This window comes from Sminthopsis crassicaudata, chromosome 1 (assembly GCF_048593235.1).
Source record: "Sminthopsis crassicaudata isolate SCR6 chromosome 1, ASM4859323v1, whole genome shotgun sequence".
In the NCBI taxonomy this organism is placed as follows: domain Eukaryota; kingdom Metazoa; phylum Chordata; class Mammalia; order Dasyuromorphia; family Dasyuridae; genus Sminthopsis; species Sminthopsis crassicaudata.
The window spans coordinates 320,005,989-320,013,321 of record NC_133617.1 but is presented as its reverse complement, the minus strand read 5'-3'; the positions used below and the strand labels follow the sequence as shown (position 1 = coordinate 320,013,321).

Below are 7,333 nucleotides of genomic sequence, written 5' to 3'. Positions count from 1 at the left end.
TGAACATTTAGCTATGATATCCCTTCGAATTTTCATTTCAGGGGTCTTTTTCAGGAAGTGATTGGCATAAAGATGTAAGAGTCATTTACATGGGCTGACACGGCACAACAGGAGGTTTGAGTGGCCCAAAAGTAATTTCTGTGGCTACAAACTGTCCCATGGGCAGGATTCTTGTCATATCAAGATAGCTTCATATCAGGTGACAGCTCCCTCTCTGATTGTGAACTCACAGACCCCTTTTAAGCCCACCACAGCAGGAGGTCGCTCTCTTTATCCTGGGGTAGCTGAGCCAAGTGGATGAATAGCCAAGCGAGGTCAGGATCTTGATAGTGAACACATGGGTCTCTTGCAGACCAGGTGTTTATTTGGGAGTTAACAGGTCAGGGCATTATATGAGGAAGTATAATAATTACTTTAAGTGTGCACATGGTTATTTTTGAGCATGGTATTGGTTATTAAACTATGATTCAAAAAATCATAGCCAGAAACCTCTGAAGGCCTCAGAGGCAGCTGGGTAAAACTAGTTGACACTGCAAAGCTCAGTAAATAGAGGATTCTCTGACACCCTGGGGATTAGGAGAGACTGGTTATGTAAAATACTAAGTAACACTAGGGCTTTCACAAATGAAGTGACTGCTGTTAAGTAACAAACAGTATTTTGCATAAAGATTATATGATTTTTCCATTTAACTAAATCTATTTTAAAGGAGTTTTCTTCAGATAATTTCTGTGTTTCCTTTTCCAAATAATCTTGCTAAGTTCTCATTTCCTTTCCCTCATAGCTCTCTTTTAAGATTCTTTTTGAATTATTTCAAGAGAGTCTTATGAGGTGGGGACCAATTCATATCATCCTTTGAAGCTTCATCTGGACACAGTTTGCCTTTAGTGTCCTCAAAGTTTGATATATGATCTTCTCTTTCTCCATAAAAGCTGCCTATGGCCAGAACTCTTTTTACTTTTCTGTCCATTTTTAAAATTTGGAGTCTTTTGTTACAGCAAAAGGGAGCTTCTTCTACAGGTAATAATGGGTTTACCATGCTGTGAGCCCATTGCTACTGATTTCCTTCATTTGTTGGTTGGGCATTGAAAAATCTCACATTTTTATCAAGTTTAGGGGCTCACTATTTGTCTATTTTAGTTGCCTTGGAAGTCTTACAAGTAGACTCTTAATCCATTGCCTCCTGTAACTTTCATAGAATAGCCAACATTGTTGCATTTTGGGGAAGAGCCTCTCACATTCATTACATTTGTAGTGTTTCTCTTTGGTATGAATTATCTTATGTCTTTTTATACCTTCATTAGAGCGAAAGGCTTTTCCACGTTCCTTACATATGTAGGATTTCACTCCAGTATGTATACTTTTTTGTCTAGTAAAGTGTTCCTTAAAACTGAAGGCTTTTTTACATAAATTACATTTAAATGGTTTCTCTCCAGTATGAATTTTATTATGTGAAATAAGGCTTCCCTTCTGACTGAAGGCTTTTCCACATTCAATACACTTAAAGGGTTTCTCCCCAGTATAAATTTGCTCATGTACAACAAAGTCTCTCTTACAGTTGAAAGCTTTTCCACATTCACTGCATTTGTATGGTTTCACTCCAGTATGAATTTTCTTATGTCTATTAAGGTATCCCCTATCCCTGAAAGTTTTTCCACATTCATTACATTCATAGGGTGAATACTCCTATGTGAATTAAGGTTTCCTTTAAGGGTGAAGACTTTTCCACAATCATTATATTTATAAGGTTTCTTTCAGTATGATTTTTCTTATGTGATTTAAGACTTCTATTTTGCCTGAAGTCTTTTCCACATTCAGTACATTTATAAGGTTTTTCTCCAGTATGAATTCTCTTATGTGAATTAAGGTTTCCTTTAATCTTGAAGACTTTTTCACACTCATTACATTTATAAGTTTTCTCTTCAGTATATGCTTTTTCTTATGTGATTTAAGATTTTTATTTTGCCTGAAGGCTTTTACACATTCAGTACATTTATAAGGTTTCTCTTCAGTAGGAATTCTCTTATGTTGACCAAGATATTGCCTCTGGTGAAAAGCTTTTCTACCTTTGTTACTTTGTTAAAAGGCTTTTCTTCCTGAAGATTTTTCAGATGAATAGTATGATATGGATTGTAGCTGGAAGTCTTCCCACATTACCCAAATTGATGAAATTTCTCTCCACTACAAATTCCTCCATATTCAGTAAGGCATGGATTGATATGAAGGCTTCAGAGACATTCATTGGCTCTATGGGATTCTCCTTGAGAAAATACTCTATGGTAATGATTAAGTTTGAGGGGAACCTGAAAGAATTCTTGTATGTATTAAACTTATACATTTCCTTGAAGCCCTTTCCAACTCTAAAACAATTATGAAAATGTATTTCTACAGAAATAATTTTTTGTTTTGGAAAGGGAACTGAACTGAGTTTTTTTTTTTTTTTTTTTCCAAATTGGAAAAAATATGGAACACTGAATTTGTGAGACGTGTTTATATCCACTATTACCTGTCTTTCCAGGCTCTTTTTCTGGCTTTCTAATCCAGTGTCATAATTCCAAGTTTCTCCCAATTGGGAATCCCAGAAACCATACATTTTGAGTCTCTTTGTGAATGGCTTTCTTGTGGAAATACATTTCTCTGGAACTGAATCTGAGTCCTTTGTTTCACATTCTGTTTTCTCAACAAGGGAATCCTCAAAAATGCATCTGGAGACTTCTTTTCATGATAGCCAGGGAGCTTCATGTCTCTCCAGACAAGAAATCACAGTTGGTTTAATTTCTGGAAGCCCTTATCAAGACAGACAAACTTCTCATAATTCTACAGCATCACGTCCCTGTACATGTCATTCTGGCCAGGATCCAAATAGCTCTACTCCTCCTGGGTGAATTCCAAAGCAACACCTTGGAATGTCAAGAAATTATTTCTCTTGAAGGTCTTGGACCCCAATATCATTCCTGCTCCAGTGTTTCCTTGATATTCTGACTTTTTCCAAGTCTTGTCTCCCCACCACAGGTCATATCCTTTGACCCCGCCAGGCTGTCAACGTTCCTCAACCTCAACCTAAGTCTCCCTTTCCCTTCTTTAGTATTTCTTGGGATATAAGCCCAGTAGTAGCACTGCTTGATCAAAGGGTATGCACAGTTTGAAAAATTTTGGAGCATAATTCCAAATTGCTCTCCAGAATGGTTGGATTCTTTCACAACTACACCAACAATGCATCAGTATCCCAGTTTTCACACATCCACTCCAACATTCATTTGTTCCGGTCATCTTAGCCAATCTGTAAAAGTGTGTAGTGGTATCTCAGAGTTGTCTTAATTTTAATCTGATCAATAGTGATTTGGAACACTCTTTCATGTGAGTGGATATAGTTTCAATTTCATCATCTGAAAATTGTCTGTTCATATCCTTTGACCATTTATTAATTGGAGAACGGCTTGATTTCTTATAAATAAAGTCAATTATCTGTATATTTTGTAGATGAGGCCTTTATCAGAACTTTTAACTGCAAAAATGTTTTCCCAATTTGTTACTTCCCTTCTAATCTTGTTTGCATTAGTTTTGTTTATATAAAAGCTTTTGATTTTATTTAATCAAAATTCTCTATTTTGTGATCAATAATGATCTCTAGTTGTCCTTTGGTCACAAATTCCTTCCTCCTCCACAAGTCTGAGAGGTAAACTATCCTATGTTCCTCTAATTTATTTATGATCTAATTCTTTATGCCTAAATCTTGGACCCATTTTGATCTAATCTTAGAATGTGGTGTTAAATGTGGGTCCATGCCTAGTTACTGCCATACTAATTTCCAGTTTTCCCAGCAGTTTTAGCCAAATAATGAATTCTTATCGCAAAAGTTGGGATCTTTGGGTTTGTCAAACACTAGATTGCTATTTTTCTTCACTATCTTGCCCTGTGAATATAATCCATTCTATTGAACAACTAGTCGATTTCTTAGCCAATACCAAATGGTTTTGGTGACTGTTGCTTTATAATATAGTTCTTTATCAAGTACAGCTAGGCCACCTTCATTTGATTTTTTTTTCACTACTTCCCTTGAAATTCTCGACTTTTGTTCTTCCATATGAATTTTGTTGTTATTTTTTTCCAGGTCATTAAAATAGTTTCTTGGGAATCTGATTGGTATAGCACTAAATAAATAGATTAGTTTAGGGAGTATTGTCATCTTGATTATATTCGCTTGGCCTAACTAAGAGCACTGAATGTCTTTCCAATTATTTAAATCTGACTTTATTTTTGTGGCAAGTGTTTTGTAATTTTGCTCATATAGTTCCTGACTTTCCTTTGATAGATATATTGCCAAATATTTTATACTATCGACAGTTATTTTGAATGGAATTTCTCTTTGTATCTCTTGCTAGTGGATTGGGTTGGTAATGTATAAAAATGCTGAGGATTTATGTGGATTTATTTTGTATCATGCAACTTTGTTAACGTTCTGAATTATTTATAATAGCTTTTTTGCAGAATCTTTGGGGTTCTCTAAGTATACCATTATGTCATCAGCAAAGAGTGATAGTTTGATTTCCTCATTTCCTACTCTAATTCCTTGAATCTCTTTCTTGGCTCTTATTGCTAAAGCTAGCATTGCTAGTACAATATTGAATAGTAATGATGATAGTGGGCAAACTTGTTTCACTCCTGATCTTCTTGGGAAAGGTTCCAGTTTATACGATGTTTACTGATGGTTTTAAATATATGCTTCTTATTATTTTAAGGAATAGTCCATTTATTCCTATACTTTCAAGTGTTTTTAGTGGGAATGAATGTTGGATTTTATCAAATGCTTTTTCTGCATCTACTGAGATGATCATATGGTTTTTGTTAATTTTGTTATTGATATAGTCAATTATGCTAAAAGTTTTCCTAATATTGAAACAGCCTTGCATTCCTGTTAAAAATCCCACTTGGTCATAGTGTATTATCCTGGGGATGATTTTCTGTAGTCATTTTACTAATATTTTATTTAAGATATTAGCATCAATGTTCATTAGGGAGATTGGTCTATAATTTTTCTTTCTCTGTTTTAAGCCTACCTGGTTTAGGGTTCAGTACCATGTTTGTGTCATAAAAGGAATTTGGTAGGTCTCCTTCAGTCCCTATTTTTTCAAGTAGTTTATATAGCATTGGAGTTAGTTGTTCTTTAAATGTTTGGTAGAATTCACATGCAAATACATCTGGTCCTGGGGAATTTTTTCTTAGGGAGTTGATTAATAGCTTGTTCTATTTCTTTTTTCTGAAATGGGACTTTTAGACTATTTACTTCTTCTTCTGTTAATCTGGGCAAGCTACATTTTGGAAGGTATTCTTCCATTTCCTTTAAGTTATTGAATTTATTGGCAAAAAGTTGGGCAAAGTAGCTCCTAACAATTGTTCTAATTTCCTCTTCATTTGTGCCAAGTTCTCACTTTTCATTGTTAAGATTAACAATTTGCTTTTCCTCCTTCCTTTTTTTAAAATCAGATTTATTAAGGGTTTGTCTATTTTGTTGTTTTTTCATAGAACCAACTCTTAGTTTTATTAATTAATTCAATAGGTTTTTTACTTTCAATTGTATTAATCTCACCTTGTATTTTTAGAATTTAAAGTTTTGTGTTTGCCTTAGGGTTTTTAGTTTGTTCCTTTTCTAGCATTTTTACTTGTAAGCCCAATTCTTTGACCTTCTCTTTCTCTATTTTATGCAAGTAGACCTCAAGAAGTATAAAACTGCCCCTTATTACTGCTACTGCTTTGTCTGTATCCCACACATTTTGGTATGATGTCTCATTTTTGTAATTTTATTGAGTGAATTTATTAATTATGTCTATGATTTGCTGTTTCACTCAATCATTCTTTAGTATAAGATTATTTAGTTTCCAATTATTTTTTAGTCTATTTTCCCCTGGCTTTTTTATTGAATGTAATTTTCATTGTGTTATAGTCTGAAAAGGATGCATTTACTATTTCTGCCTTACTATATTAGATTTTGAGGATTTTATGTCTTAGTATATGATCAATTTTTGTATAGGTTCCATGAACTGCTAAGAAGAAAGTGTATTCTTTTTTGTCTCCATTTAGTTTTCACCATAGATCTATCATAAAAAAAATTTCTAGTATTCTATTTACCTCTTTGACTTCTTTCTTACTTATTTTGTGGTTTGATTTATCTAATTCTGAGAATGCAAGGTTGAGATCTCCCACTATTATAGTTTTGCTGTCTATTTCTTCTTGCAGCTCCCTTAATTTCGCTTTTAAGAATTTAGATGCTGCACCACTTGGTGTGTGTATGTTTAATATTGATACTGCTTCATTATCTATGCTACCCTTTAGCAGGATATAATGCCCTTCCTTATCTCTTTAAATTAGATCAATTTTTGTTTTTTCTTGATCTGAGATGAGGATGGCTATCCCTGCTTTTTTGGCTTCACCTGAATCATAGTAGACTCTGCTCCACCCTTTTACTTTTATTTTGAATGTATCACCTGTTTCAGGTGTGTTTCCTGTAAACAACAACATATACTAGGATTCTGACTTTTAATGCAGTCTGCTAACTGCTTCCTCTATATGGGGGAGTTTACCCCATTCACATTTATGGTTAGAATGACTAATTCTATTTTGCATGCCATCCTGTTAACCCCTGCTTATGCTTTCCTCCTTTCCTTTCTTCTTACCCCCCTCCCCAGAATTACACTTGTGAGCACCACTAGTTTTTCACAGCCCTCCCTTTTTAGTATCCCTCCTCCACCTCAAAGTTCCTCCCCCTATTTTACCCCTTTTCTTCACAATTTCTGTATTCCCTTCCCCTTAGCTTACTCCTTCCTTCCCACTTTTCAGTGAAGTGGAAGAAGTTTCACCATAAATCAAATGTGTCTATTGATACACACTATGTTCATCCTCCTCCCTTCTTTCTCTCCAATATAATAGGTTACCTTTGCCTCTTCATGAGATGTAGTACCACCACTTTACCCTTTTTTATGATATAATTTCCTTTCCACCTCTAGTTTCTAGGACAAATTATACATGAGTTCTTTACATATCTTTATGGCAGAAATATAGTTCTGAATTTTTTTTTTTGCCTTTTTAGAAATCTCTTGAGTTCTCTATTTGAAGATCAAACCTATTATGTAGGTCTGGTTTTTTCATCAAGAATAGTTGGAATTCATTTATTTCGTTAAATGTCCATCTTCTTCCCCAGAAAACAATGTTCATTTTTGCTGGGTAAGTTATTCTTGGCTGCATACCAAGTTCCTTATCCTTTCAGAATATCATATTCCAGGCCCTTCACTCCTTTAATGTGGACGCTGCTAGAACCTGGGTTATCCTTATTGTGGCTCC

The 7,333-nt window shown here is 34.6% G+C and overlaps 1 pseudogene; it reads right to left on the bottom strand.

Annotated features, from left to right (window-relative positions):
- Positions 1-1,129: 1,129 nt before the first annotated feature.
- Positions 1,130-2,950, bottom strand: LOC141549864 (uncharacterized; annotated as a pseudogene).
- Between the last annotated feature and the right edge of the window lie 4,383 nt (positions 2,951-7,333).